At 41.5% G+C, this 14,893-nt stretch overlaps 1 long non-coding RNA gene across 2 annotated transcripts; it reads right to left on the bottom strand.

Annotated features, from left to right (window-relative positions):
* Positions 1-96: 96 nt before the first annotated feature.
* On the bottom strand, positions 97-7,339 carry LOC120048032. 2 transcript variants are annotated; one of them, XR_005476961.1, is made up of 6 exons: positions 6,194-7,339; positions 5,854-6,058; positions 5,650-5,748; positions 5,479-5,552; positions 822-989; positions 97-621 (listed from the first exon to the last, which is right to left on the bottom strand). It is a non-coding gene; the product is annotated as an uncharacterized LOC120048032 (long non-coding RNA). The 2 variants fall into 2 exon arrangements; XR_005476960.1 differs by having other exon boundaries at positions 5,650-6,058.
* Positions 7,340-14,893: the final 7,554 nt, after the last annotated feature.

The raw sequence follows: 14,893 nt of genomic DNA, 5'->3' as shown, positions 1-14,893 counted from the left end.
TGCACAACAGCATGTGAAATTTATTGTCAATCAGTGTTGCTTCCTAAGTGGACAGTTTGATTTCACAGAAGTGTGATTGACTTGGAGTTACATTGTGTTGTTTAAGTGTTCCCTTTATTTTTTTGAGCAGTATATATATATATATTATAATATCCATTCAGTATGAGACAACACAGTCAATAACAGTCAAACCACCCATCCTGCAGGACTCATTACAGTATGTCATATTTATGGGCTTCTGGTATCACCTTAAAGCTATTTGAGACAATGTCAAATTCAATCATCCTCCACTGGTATCATGGCATCATTGTGAAACACAGCTACCAGTGCATTTCCCATAATATAGAGCCAAGTCTTGGTTTTGTCATCGTCTTCCACCCTTTCTGAACATGTCTGAGACAATAAGATAGGTTGCCGAGCAACTACCCATTGAGTACATATATACCTTTTTTTTTTACAATATGAGGTTGGAATTGTACTGTGAAAATGGTGATAATGCCCTTTTAGTGTACAAGTTGTTTGAAAAGACGCTGGAAATGTCTGCTTATTTTGTTGGGATGGAGTTTTGGCCTGCCTGGTGACATCAGGGGCAGCTGAGGTTGAGAAGGTGCTTTCCTGAACCTGTAGAGACAATTAAAGGGGGAGTGTTAACAAAAATAAGAAAGTAGCAAGTACTAGAACTACATGGATATTAGTTTGAAACAGCATTGTGGCAGGCACTAGACAGATTGGGTATGGAGCTCATCTTCACGGTGAAGGATGTTCAACATTGTATTGATTAACAAAATGTCTTGTGAATAATGGATTCTTTTTAATCTGACCTCTGGATGGCAGTATTTCCTGTTTCATCGATAACTCTGTCACAAAGTGCTGTTTTCCATCCCACATAGTTCCCAGCCAGACTTGCATGATTCTCGGAGGAGTGCTCACGGAACATCATGCGTCATAAAACTCGGGAAAACATCAAGACATCTACAAGCTGAGATCTCCTGTCAGAGAAAAGCCATTATCAGTCAAGGGACATGCGTGTTGTGACATCTTCCATATCCACACACTTCATCTTGTGATACTAATCTGATTCTGTCTCTTTTAATTGGATGTAAATGATTACACAATTACCATGCTTCATTCTATATCTAGAGGACTCCTAATATCTCCAGGAGTGATAAGTATCATTTTTGTCTTTATCTGTTGTTTAGTACTGTCTCGCAAGCTAGGGCCACCTACTTGAAGTGCGGCCTGTCTTCCCAGTAGCCTACTTGGTGTGTAAACTGCTGACTGCTATTAACTTGTAGATGATTGTTGACATATCAACCAGGATTATGGAGCAGGGCAATTTGTGACTGTTGTTGTTTTGGTAATCAGTGGCTGTATTGGAGGGGGAGTGGTTTTTCCTCTCCAAGGCAATCAGCAATTAGTACCGGGAGGTGTGCTCTTCCCCTCTGCAAGGCAATTAGCAATTAGTGTTAGTACTTCAGTCTCCCCTGTTTTTTTTAGCGGCGGTGGTGTCAGCAGCAGTCTTGTCGCCAAAACTGAAACGGTTCTGCTGAGTTATGAGAGGAAGGCTACACGCCACTCGCTCACTTTAGTATCTTGCCTAGTTCTTTTCAGATGATCTCATTTTGGTCTTTTGTAGCTTTGTCAACTATGTGTGTGTTTTCTATAACTGTTTGCTCTTCTCCCTGTAGGCTTTACAGACACTCCCAACGCCTTGGCTGCAACCCTTCTAATTTAGTGTACCCTGTGTGCACAACCTAAATCCTTCTCCCTCCTGTCTCCTGATTCTGCCTCTTTGAACTTACTCTCCTCCCTTTCCGCGTCCTACAGTGGTTCCTCCTTTAAAAGTTGCGAGCTTACACCGCGGGACTTAGAGGTACCCAGCGTCACGGCTTCATTGCTCCAGACCACCACAAGGGGGAGTTAGAGCACTCATTATGCATTTGGGTCCCAAGGTTTTTATATGACCAATCATATCGAGTGGTTACAATTACGAATTTGATGCGAGCCACCCGTCCCTGGTGACTTTCTTCACCAAAGATAGCTGACAAAACATTATGGTGGAAGCAAATGTAAGTAATTATAACGTCATAACGAGTCAAGCAAAAAAATGACAATTGAGAGGAATATGTTAATGAAGAGACAAACAATTGTGCATAATATTTTGTCATAAAGTTAATTTACGAAAATCGCTATTTTAGCAAGTTTTTTCCCCAGTCATATCCAATACCAGGTGTATCAAACTGTGTATCAAACAAATTCTTTGAATGATGCTGTGTCTGCATGTAAGTATTACAATTATACACTTCAACAGTGTTTACTGCTCCTGGGACATCAATGATTAGACATTGTAACTTTGCAATAGATTAGAAACATGATATAAGTAAAGGCTGACTTGTAATTCATATATACAGAATAAAAAACAGTACATCCTGCCAGCACGCCCCCAAACAAGCGAGCTACTCAGGCAGAGAATGACGCGTGGACGAGAGCGAGGAACGAGATGGGAGTAACAATCCAGGCTATTTCCTCTGAGACCGGCATAATAATGTAATGAAACAAGCAGGGAGCAGGTTTCGAACACTCAAAATTCTAGCCCGAAGTCCAGCACGCTATGACAGAGCCCAAATATATTAATTGGGGTTGGTGGCCGATTGTGGCTAAAAACACTTTATCATATGGAATCTTTAACATGTGGAAAGGGGAAAAACTAATAATACTTTTTCACAAGCGTAGCAGGATGGGCTATTAGCTGAATAATAGACTATTCAACCTTTACTAAAGAATTGTTTAATAGCCGAGCTAGGTGTGAAACCCCCCAACTTGCAACAAATCATTTGTATCTATCTTTCCACATCTACCTATACAAGCATCTACCTACACACGGTTAATGTTCTGATTTTAAATATATATATATATATATATATATCAGCAAAAAAAGAAACGTCCTCTCACTGTCAACTGCGTTTATTTTCAGCAAACTTAACATGTGTAAATATTTGTATGAACATAAGATTCAACAACTGAGATATAAACTGAACAAGTTCCACAGACATGTGACGAACAGAAATTGAATAATATTTCCCTGAACAAAGGGGGGTCAAAAGTAACACAGTATCTGGTGTGGCCACCAGCTGCATTAAGTACTGCAGTGCATCTCCTCCTCATGGATTGCACCAGATTTGCCAGTTCTTGCTGTGAGATGTTACCCCACTCTTCCACCAAGGCACCTGCAAGTTCCTGGATGGAATGGCCCTAGCCCCCACCCTCCGATCCAACAGGTGCCAGACGTGCTCAATAGGTTTGAGAACACTGACATTCCTGTCTTGCAGGAAATCACGCACAGAACAAGCATTATGGCTGGTGGCATTGTCATGCTGGAGGGTCATGTCAGGATGAGCCTGCAGGAAGGGTACCACATGAGGGAGGAGGATGTCTTCCCTGTAACTCACAGTGTTGAGATTGCCTGCAATGACAACAAGCTCAGTCCGATGATACTGTGACGGTGGGTTTGTGCCCATAGGCGACGTTGTTGCCGGTGATGTCTGGTGAGGACCTGCCTTACAACAGGCCTACAAGCCCTCAGTCCAGCCTCTCTTAGCCTATTGCGGACAGTCTGAGCACTGATGGAGGGATTGTGCGTTCATGGAGTAACTCGGGCAGTTGTTGTTGCCATCCTGTACCTGTCCCGCAGGTGTGATGTTCGGGATGTATCGATCCTGTGCAGGTGTTGTTACACATGGTCTGCCACTGCAAGGACGATCAGCTGTCCGTCCTGTCTCCCTGTAGCGCTTCTTAGGCATCTCACAGTACAGACATTGCAATTTATTGCCCTGGCAACATCTGCAGTCCTCATGCCTCCTTGCAGCATGCCTAAGGCACGTTCACACAGATGAGCAGGGACCCTGGGCATCTTTCTTTTTGTGTTTTTCAGAGTCCGTAGAAAGGCCTCTTTAGTGTCCTAAGTTTTCATAACTGTGACCTTAATTGCCTACCGTCTGTAAGCTGTTAGTGTCTTAATGACCGTTCCACAGGTGCATGTTCATTAATTGTTTATGGTTCATTGAACAAGCATGGAAAACAGTGTTTAAACCTTTTACAATGAAGTTGTAAGTTATTTGGATTTTTAATAATTATCTTTGAAAGACAGGGTCCTGAAAAAAGGGACGTTTCTTTTTTTGCTGAGTTTATATTGGTCATGGCTCCCGAGTGGCGCAGCGGTCTAAGGCACTGCATCTCGGTGCAAGAGGCTTCACTACAGTCCCTGGTTCGAATTCAGGCTGTATCACATCCGACCATGATTGGGAGTGCCATACGGTGGCACACAATTGGCCCATCGTCATCCGGGGTTAGCTGTCATTGTAAATAAGAATTTGTTCTTTCCTGACTTGCCTAGTTTAAATAAAGGTTCAAGTTAAAAACCAACTGCTGGCAACCGCAGGGGAATCAATAGGAGGTGAACAGTGGCTGGTGCTGAAAATATAGCTAACTTGTTATGCAGGTGTTGCACACCGACAGATGGAGAACCTACACCAGGCGAGCAATTCATTTAAAAAATCATCTTAATTTTAATTTGACTTTACAAACAATAAGAGGGCTTAATTGGAGTCTATTTCTTCGGAGCCTAGACATATATAAAATGACTTAACTGGCTGAGGTAGGCTGAGGCTCAACAGCCTAATAGAAGTAGGATTTTTTTTATTAGGCCTACTTACAATTGTAACTGGTCAAAAATGTAGCATCCTACATAAAACAATAATTTAAAGAAAAAAAGTCTGCACGATCAAACTAAAACAATGTAACTAATAATGAAAAGCGCACATTTGTAAATCCCAAACTCTAAAAGTAATTGGAAAGGTAGATACAAATTGTGTGACATTGTGGTTACAATAAAGAATGTAAACAAGATGCTGTGTCTTTGCAGGTGTAGCCCATCATGCAAATGTTTCCTATTAGCAGGACAATAGACTTTTTATAGCCCGGCTACTGTTGTGAAAATCCCCCAACTTGCAATGTATTCGATGTGTAAGTACTCTAAAGTGTTACATTTCTAACTCAAAATAGCAGTACAGTATTTCTTCATCAACATCTTTGTGCTTTTGTTAATAAAATAACGAGAAAAAAGGCATTCAAATGTGGATATTTATATGAACTATATTTTAGTCACACTTCCACCCAGCTCCACAACCACAGGTAAAACCTTGCTGAGATGATCAATGAATTTGTTGTATCGTCAATTTCTCTATCCAAAACATCTTGATGGCCTTGACCAGTTCATCTTTGCTCGTCGGTTTGGCACAGTTACGGATTAATGTTTTCAGTTGATACCAAACAAGTTCAATTGGGTTTAAATCAGGAGACCTACATGTAGAGATTATTTTAAAACATTTTTAGATTCACTGTAGACCTACCGAAGGTGTTGTAGGTCTTTTATGTATTTATTTATTTAACCTTTATTTTACTACATAAAGGTCTACTTACTCTGCTGGCGTCTTGACCCAGGTTATGCCATCATTTGCAATGCAAACCCGGGCGGCAGTGTTTTGGGTCATTGTCTGCATTTGGAGAAGAAAAAAAGACGTTTAGCCAATATTAGATACAAATATACATGTAAGTAGGCCTAAATGTAACAAAATATTGCTCTAATCCTACCTTGAAAGAAACTATGTGTACCCAGAAACACCTCTCTGACATAGGGTCCAGCATATCTCTTGATGATTTCTTCCTCAAAGAAATCTTGAGCCATGATACCTGAAAAAGGAGGCAAGAGTGAATTATTGTGGAACACATAACAGTCCGTGAGGTGTAGGCTACAATATTTTATGTACCTTTTGCTTTGAAATAGCCAAACTTTACCATCAAAATCAAATATGGGCCTGGTCCCTGGCGAGAAATTGTCTCCCACACATGGAGTTTGAGCGGATGCTTGGGACTCCGCTTGCTTGATCTTCTTCCTTTTTTTTCTGTAGCAATTTTGAACAAATTGCTCAAGGGCCACGGTTGATTCATCTGTGAAGATGACGTTATTGAATGTCTCGCCAGCTTTGATCCATGCCTGGGCCTGCAGGACGCAAAGTTCTTTGTCAGACGAATCATTGGGTCGCAACTACAGAACAGTACAAAACAAGCAAACACACATGGTTAATGTTGTGAGAATAAAAAAAAAACATATTTATATACATAAAACATTTCTTACCGAGCGTTTCCATAAGTCCACACAAGTTTTTTCAATTGTCTTCTGAATGTGATTAGAGCGATGTTGTGATGCCCACAGATTGCCTTTGCCGATCGCTCATCTTCATTCATCAGTGAGTCAATGGCTTGAATAGTCTCACTGGAAATGAAATAAAAATGTGCAGCATACAGTAAAGACCAGCAGTCGATTTATTTAGTTAAGCTAGATTCTTGTGGTGGAGCATTTGGAGTCACTTTTAATTGTTAATTGATCTACCGTTTCTATCATAGGCCACTATAATCGATGGGGGCTCAGGGCGGTACCATTCTGCTCATCTGATGAAGGTGCTCATGGGTGAGATTCAAACTTTGAAGAGCGAGATCGAGTCATTGAAGGCAGACCATCAGAAAGAGAAATATTCTCTGAGGGCAGAGATACGGGCGACGGCTGATGCATTGGTCCAGAGCCAGGCGGTATTGGCGGAGAGTCACTCCTCATTAACGGAGAGTCGGGCGGCATTTGTGGAGAGTCAGGCGGCATTTGTGGAGAGTCAGGCGGCATTTGTGGTGAGTCAGGCGGCATTGGCGGAGAGTCAGGCGGCATTGGCGGAGAGTCAGGCGGCATTGGCGGAGAGTCAGGCGGCATTGGCGGAGAGTCAGGCGGCATTGGCGGAGAGTCAGGCGGCATTGGCGGAGAGTCAGGCGGCATTGGCGGAGAATCAGGCGGCATTGGCGGAGAGTCAGGTGGAGAATGACGCGTTGAAAAGGGCGAGGAACGAGATGGAGTCACAATCCATGCCAGGCACACCTGTGAGCTCTGGAACTCCACCTCCGACAGGCAGAGTCAACATACGTGGCGGGTTCGTCAGGTTGTCGGTTCACCCTGACATTTCCATTCCTCTTCTGACAACAGAACTGCTCACCAGGCACAACAAGGGCTGCCCAGACCGTTATGCTGTTCTGCTATTCCAAGGATGTGTAACCGAAGAGCGATACCATGAGTGGGCACAGAATACATAGCCTTCCCGCTGTGGATGTTTATTTCAGCACCGTTTCGCGCTGCTCTGAGACAAGCATTGGAGAAACGAAAATGTTCAAATATTCCATGATATTCTTAAGATATGTGTTGACTGAATATAAGCAAGTGATGTCTGCTAAATAATCAAGTTAGGTTTCAGAAATAAATAATTCTAAATAACAAACTGGCTTAATTTACAAATTAGTGAGAATGTCTCACCCCATGTTCAAGAATTGCCTTTTCCTCGCTCACTCACTCTAGGTTAAATGAAAACGAAATCTCCAAAATATCGTTACCTTTTAAACAAAGCGATTATTATTAATTAATTTAGAATTATATAAAAGCCCAATAGAATCTGTGAGAATATCTAATGGATATGCCCCTTAGAAATTAATATAGACTCCTCCAATCCTCTAAATTTAATTATTGGCAGAGAGTCACGTCATTGAAACAAATATTTTTTAGATATACTGTAGTCCTACAATAGGCGAAATGAGTCTCACTAGTGTTGTGTAATGTGCTGTTAAAAATGGTGTAGGTCTTATTTATTTAAAGAGTATATTGAAGTTAGAAGCGAAAGCCTACAATTATTTTAGCACAACATTTCACGCTGCTCTGAGACAAGCGAGGGGACTGGTCTTGATAAACCAATTAGATTTTTATTTTCACTTAATCTCTGCTTGGGTATTGGTTAGACAAGAAATAGAAAAGCAGGGTGCGGAAATGTTATGCTCTTAGTGTAACCTTTTATTTAACTAGGCAAGTCAGTTAAGAACAAATTCTTATTTACAAGGACAGCCTACTCCTTCTTCCAAGTCGGGGAATTGAACCTGGTCTCCCGCGTGCCCTGCGGGGATTCTTTAGCTAAATAGCCCAGTACTGTACTGCCGATCGTCACGTTGTACAGCGCCATATTTTCCATTCCATCCTAATGGAAACTCAGAGGATTTTCTTGGAATAGAAAAACCATAATATTAGTCAAATTAAGCAAGTACCAGTCAAAAGTTTGGACACATTTACTCATTCCAGGATTTTTCTTTATTTTGACTATTTTCTACATTGTAGAATAATAGTGAAGACATCACAACTATGAAATAAAACATATGGAATCAGTTAAGAACAAGTTATTATTTACAAGGACAGCCTACTCCTTCCTCCCTGTCGGGGATTTGAACCCCAGTCTCCCGCGTGCCACGCATTCTGTAGTACAGACATGGCCTGCTCTCCCTTATGTAAGGAATTAGGCACTTTCCCATGTTTAATACAGTATGAATTGTGGACTGCACAGTAGCCTTATAAACAAATGCAGGTGGCTAATATCTTCAAAATGCTGTAAATGCTTTATTATCCAAATGGAAAAGCATATACTGTACAGTACTGTGTTTCTTCATCAGCATCTTTATGCTTTCGTTAATAAAATAATGATAAAAATACTCTTTCAAAATACAGATGTTGATTTAGTTATGGATCCATAACGAATTACTATGGGAATAAATATCACTGATTTACAGAAATATTCTAACAAAGTTGTCTAATGAAGGCAAACAATTTAGAATCCTCCAATCCTCATGCTCTAGCCTACTCCCGACCGTCACGTTGTACAGCGCCATATTTTTCATTCCATCCTAATGGAAACCCCGAGGGTTTCGTTTTTCTCTGAATAGAAACACCATAATATTAATCAAATTAATTAAGCCAAATTTCTTAAAATCAACCCCATATACCATGTTATTACAAAAAAGGTTTAAAATTCTCTGGTAATGCCAATATGGAAGACTATCAAATGCTTCTCAAAGATGCCCTCTGGTGGTCAAACTAGCAATAACTTGCATTAACAGAAAAATTGGCTGACAAATAGATAACGTGCCACAGAATGCTGCAGCAGCCCGCAAGTTGTGCCGCAGTATGGCACAACTTTTAAAGGAGGAACCACTGTATGACTCGTACTGTCACCTTGTGAGCTTACAGAACAGGGCTGCGGGCAGCTGAGTGAAAATGAAGGAAAACTAAACTTCTGGAGGACCTATCATTCCCTCCTCTCTACCTTCTCTTCCCCTGTATCTGCTGCGAAAACCACTTTTTATCACTAAATGTCTAGCTTCTGCCTCTAACCCTAGGAAACTCTTTTCCACCTTAGTCCTCTACCTCCTCCCCTCTCCATCTCTGCGGACGACTTTATCAACCACTTTGAAAAGAAGATTGACAACATTCAGTCCTCATTCACTCAGCCTATTGAGTCCACTGGTCCCAATCACATATAAATACCCTATGCATTCACCTCTTTCTCTCCTCTCTCCAGATGCAACTAGTGAGGTGCGGCCACCTGACATCCTGCCCGCTCGACCCCATCCCTTCCTCCCTTCTCCAGACCACCTACCATTACTCACTTCCCTGACCATTGGCTGCGTCCCCTCTGACTTCAAAATGTCCCAAGTCGCTCCCCTCAAGAAACTAACACTTGACCCCTCTAAACTACAGACCGGTATTCCTTCTTTTCTTTCTTTCCAAAACACGCATGCGGTCTCTGACCAGCTCTCTATCTCAGAACGATCTTCTTGACCCTAACCAGTCAGGCTTCAAGACGGGTCATTCAACCGAGACTGCTCATCTGTGTCACGGCTCTCCGTACTGCCAAAGCTAACTCTTTCTCCCCTGTTCCCATCCTCCTAGATCTATTCGCTGCCTATGACACCATGAACCATCAGATCCTCTTCTCCATCCTCTCAGGGCTGGGCGTCTCAGGCTCTGCACACTCCTGGATTGCATCCTACCTGTCAGGCCGCTCCTACCAGATGATGTGTAGAGGATCTGTGACTGCACCATATACTTTCACTACTTGTGTCCCCCAGTGCTCGCTTCTAGGCCCTCTCCTCTTCTCTCTAAACACCAAATCACTCGGCTCAGTCATGTTCTCACATGGTCTCTCCTATCATTGCTATGCGGATGGCACTCAACTACTTTTCTCCCCCCGCCCCCTTCTGGCACCCAGGTGGCAACACGCATCTCTGCGTGCCTGGCAGATATCTCTACTTGGATGTCGGCCCACCACCTCATGCTCAACCTCGACAAGACACAGCTGCTCTTCCTCCCGAGGAAGGCCTGCCTGCTGCAAGTCCTCTCCATCATAGTTGACAACTCCACGGGGTCTCCCTCCCAGAGTGCGAAGAAACTTGGTGTGACCCTGGACAACACCCTTTCATTCTCTACAACAACCATAGAGTTTGACCCTACCTCACACAGGAAGCAGCACAGGTCCTAATCCAGGCAGTTGTCCTCTCCTGTCTGGACTACTGCAACTCGCTGTTGGCTGGGCTCTCCGCTTGTGCCATCAAACCGCTGCAACTTATCCAGAATGCTGCAATCCGCCTTAAGTTCAACCTTCCCAAGTTCTCCTATGTCACCCCGGTCCTCCTCACACTTCACTGGCTTCCAGTTGAAGCTCGCATCCACTACAAGACCATGGTACTTGCCTACGGAGCAGCAAGAGGAACTGCCCCTCCCTATCTTCAGGCTATGCTCAAACCCTACACCCCAACCCGAGTACAGGAGGGCAGCTCCCACTCAGCCCAGTCCAAGCTCTTCCCTGTCCTGGCACACTAATGGTGGAACCAGCTTTCCCCTGAAGCTAGGACAGCAGAGTCCCTGCCCATCTTCAGAAAACTTACACTTTACTTTTTCCCACCTTACTAGCTCTAACTTTGCAAATAGCTACTTTGAGGAAAATGTACTTACTATGATTGGGATATGTGGTTTTCCTACCTAGTGCATTCATCTTCAGATAGCTAACTGGATAAGAGCTTCTGCTAAATTACTCAAATGTTAATGTAACCACAACTAGCTTTCGTTCCTGAAGGACCTCTCTTAGCCCCTTTATGTTGTTGTCAATCACTTCAATGTAAGAGTCTGTAGCCGACTAACAGCTTCCATGTCTAAACAATGTAATTTGCTTAGGATGAAGCTGTTGCTAGCTAGTTTGTCCTGTGAGATGGACATTGGGTTGTTATTTTACCTGACGTGCATATGGACACCTTTACATTTCTTTTTCATATAACCTTTTAACTAGGCAAGTCAGTTAAGAACAAATTCTTATTTGCAGTGACAGCTTAGGAACAGTGGGTTAACTGCCTTGCTCAGCTCAGGGTAGCCTAGTGGTCCTTTTTAGCTGGTTCTTTGTATAATTTTGACCCTGAGTCATACTAAATTGTGTGTTTCTCTACTCCAATGATTAATCCACAGATAAAAAGGGAAACCTAGTCAGTTGTTAGTCTTTCAAGTACCCAAGTGGGTTTGTACTTTTACATTTTTTTTACCAATAAGGAGATGGGAGAGGTGGGACTTGCAGCGCGTTGAGCGTCTCAAATGTAACCCAGTTCTATTTTAGCATTTGGCAACGCAGACGCTCGTTGACGTGCGCGAGCAATGTAGATGAAATAATTGAATAACATGTGTACATTTATTTTTGCAACGTTCACTCATGCAACATGGCCGGTCTAGTCAGGATAAGTCTTGCATTGACTACTTGAGGGCCAATTCACTGATCACTTCAGCGTAATTGAGAATGTTCTAGTGCCTCCTCAAACTTGGTGACCAGTCTCACAAATAAGAATACATTCAAGCTCCCCAAAATGTTTTTTGGCCACAGGTCAGTCATACAATGAAATTGTATATTAGATATATGATCAAATACTTTTAACAACCACTTTTGCATACATATCAAATATATGAGTTAATAGTTTGGCTGATCTGTGTTGACTCACCACATCCTGCAGCTTGAGGTACTCTGGGGGATTGTGCCAGGCTGCTTTCAAGCTGCTACTGCATGGGAAATCAGAATGTTCCAGAAGAATCCAGGCAGGTCTATACTCCACACATCCTCTGACTTCATCTTCCCAATGCCCCACTTTCAGCCAATAGCACTGCAAAGTCCTAACTTGAGACTATTTCAATATACACCAAATCTGCATAGTTTCCTACAATGGAGGTACTATTAACAATGGCTGGTGCACTAAAACAATTGCTCCGGACTAATATAGTATAAAACATTTCCGCTATAAAAAACAAAATAATACTTGAGCGTACTTGTGCCACTGCCTAGTGCATGGGTTACCAAGATGCAGTATGCCATCTGCTTTGTTTACTCCCAGAATAAAAATAAACATCAGATCAGTGCTTATTAGAGTGGAACTGAGAGGAAGAAGCTACATCAGATCAGTGCTTATTAGAGTGGAACTGACACAAAGAAACTACACCAGATCAGTTCTTATTAGTGGAACTGACACAAAGAAGCTATATCAGATCAGTGTTTATTGGAGTGGAACTGACACAAAGAAACTACATCAGATCAGTGCTTATTAGAGTGGAACTGACACAAAGAAACTACATCAGATCAGTGCTTATTAGAGTGGAACTAACACAAAGAAACTACATCAGATCAGTGCTTATTAGAGTGGAACTGACACAAAGAAGCTACATCAGATCAGTTCTTATTAGTGGAACTGACACAAAGAAGCTACATCAGATCAGTGCTTATTAGAGTGGAACTGACACAAAGAAGCTACATCAGATCAGTTCTTATTAGAGTGGAACTAACACAAAGAAACTACATCAGATCAGTGCTTATTGGAGTGGAACTGACACAAAGAAGCTACATCAGATCAGTTCTTATTAGAGTGGAACTGACACAAAGAAGCTACATCAGATCAGTTCTTATTAGAGTGGAACTGACACAAAGAAGCTACATCAGATCAGTGCTTATTAGAGTGGAACTGACACAAAGAAACTACATCAGATCAGTAACACACACTCTATAATGGCGTACATCTTTAAATTTGTATTTTTTTGCCTATTTCAACTTCCTCTGGACAGTAATGAAAGATGTAAGAGTTTGTAACTGGTTTGCATTTTGTCCCTAGATGCTTCAGTGTCAATTTGTACGACCATGGAAATTGGCAGAGAAAGGTAGGGAAGAGGTAATCACCAAGAAACATGAAGGATCTCACCGGGCACAGACGTCAATTCAACATCTATCCCACATTGGTTGAAGGTAATTTCATTGAAATGACGTGGAAACAATGTTGATTCAACCAGTGTGTGCCCTGTGGGATGGCATCAGCAGAAACAACTAACAGCATCGAGCACGCATATTACGATCATGCATCTCATTCCGATGAAATATGATTGTGCGTGATAGGAACAGTTCACTGGAACTAATTGTGTTGATTAAAGTATGAGAGAACTCCTGTGTCTATGCTCTTGATTTCTCCTTTTCACTTATACTCTCTCTGTCTTTCTCTCTCGTACTTGGTCTTGCATTCTCTCGCTCACGCACGCATAGTACAGTCTTGAGTCATTTCCACACCTTAATGCGCACACACACATACACACACTGCACCCCCTTTTCCCTACACATACACATACACTGACACACTCATTACATTTTTGTTTAGTCTCCCATGCATACATTTTCACAGTTAATCTTTTGATCGTGGCGCCTTGATTTCTGGGGAGATGCTATGTTCTGACTTCCCTGGGCTACATATGAGTTCTATTATTTATCATTGACTGTTGCGAGGCCTAGGCAGGGGAAGGAGAGGAAAACGTCCTCCCAACCTCTTTGATCACAGCCAAGAGAGGAAAGGCCCTGTGTGTTCACAGCCTCTCAGAGAGGAAAGGCCCAGTGTGTTCACAGCCTCGCAGAGAGAAGAATATCTCTACTGATTTTGAGATTATACCGTAACAGCATTTCCCCATTTATAGTAGTGGAATGTTTAAGGTTAAGATTTGGTTGAGCAGCAGTTACAGCACTACTCTAGATCTAGAGGCGTTGCTGTTGAGAATGGTTTATATTCTGTTATTATACTGTTATTCTGTTTTGTGATTCTGTTAGATTCTGTTGTTATTCTGTTGTATTATTTTATTCTGTTGTTATTCTGTTGTTATTCTATTGTTATTCTGTTATGTTATTCTTCTCCTATATTATTCCATTATTCTGTTTATATTCTGTTTTCATTCTGTTATATGTTGTTGTTATTCTGTTCATTTTCAAAGGCTAAATGGATAAGAGTAGGTGGAAACTTTGGGAACTCAAGACCTGTATTGATTACTGAGTTATGACTGCTATGCAGTCCTCATGGACACTAATGGTGTACCATTTTCTTTGTTCATAAATGTTTTTACTTTTAAATTATTGATATATACCCATTGATTCTTGAAGAATATATAACTTATACATGCCTCATTAGGTTAGTTAAATGTCACACCCCATCTTAACTCAAAAAATAAGCTTGTTTTTCTCCATTGTTTGTAAACAAACACTATATAGCCTCAACCTAGTTAAACATATAATTTTGATCTCATGGCTGGTCAGTCCTTGCATTCATAGCTATGTCTATAGAGTGGTGGGAAAAGTACTCAAAAGTCATACTTGAGTAAAAGTAAAAATACCTTGATAGAAAATGTCTTAAGTAAAAGTGAAAGTCACCCAGTAAAATACTACTTGAGTAAAAGTCTAAAAGTATTTGGTTTTAAATATACTTAAGTATCAAAAGTAAATTGAATTGCTAAAATGTACTTAAGTATCAAAGGTAAAAGTATTAATAATGTCTAATTCCTTATATTATGCAAACCAGACAGCACCATTTCTTTATTTATTTCTTTATTTATGGATAGCCAGGGGCACACTACAACACTCTGACATTAATTAGA

The sequence above is a fragment of the Salvelinus namaycush genome, chromosome 5 (assembly GCF_016432855.1).
Source record: "Salvelinus namaycush isolate Seneca chromosome 5, SaNama_1.0, whole genome shotgun sequence".
NCBI lineage: Eukaryota > Metazoa > Chordata > Actinopteri > Salmoniformes > Salmonidae > Salvelinus > Salvelinus namaycush.
The sequence above is the reverse complement of the archived record's forward strand: the minus strand, read 5'-3'. Positions and strand labels throughout refer to the sequence as shown.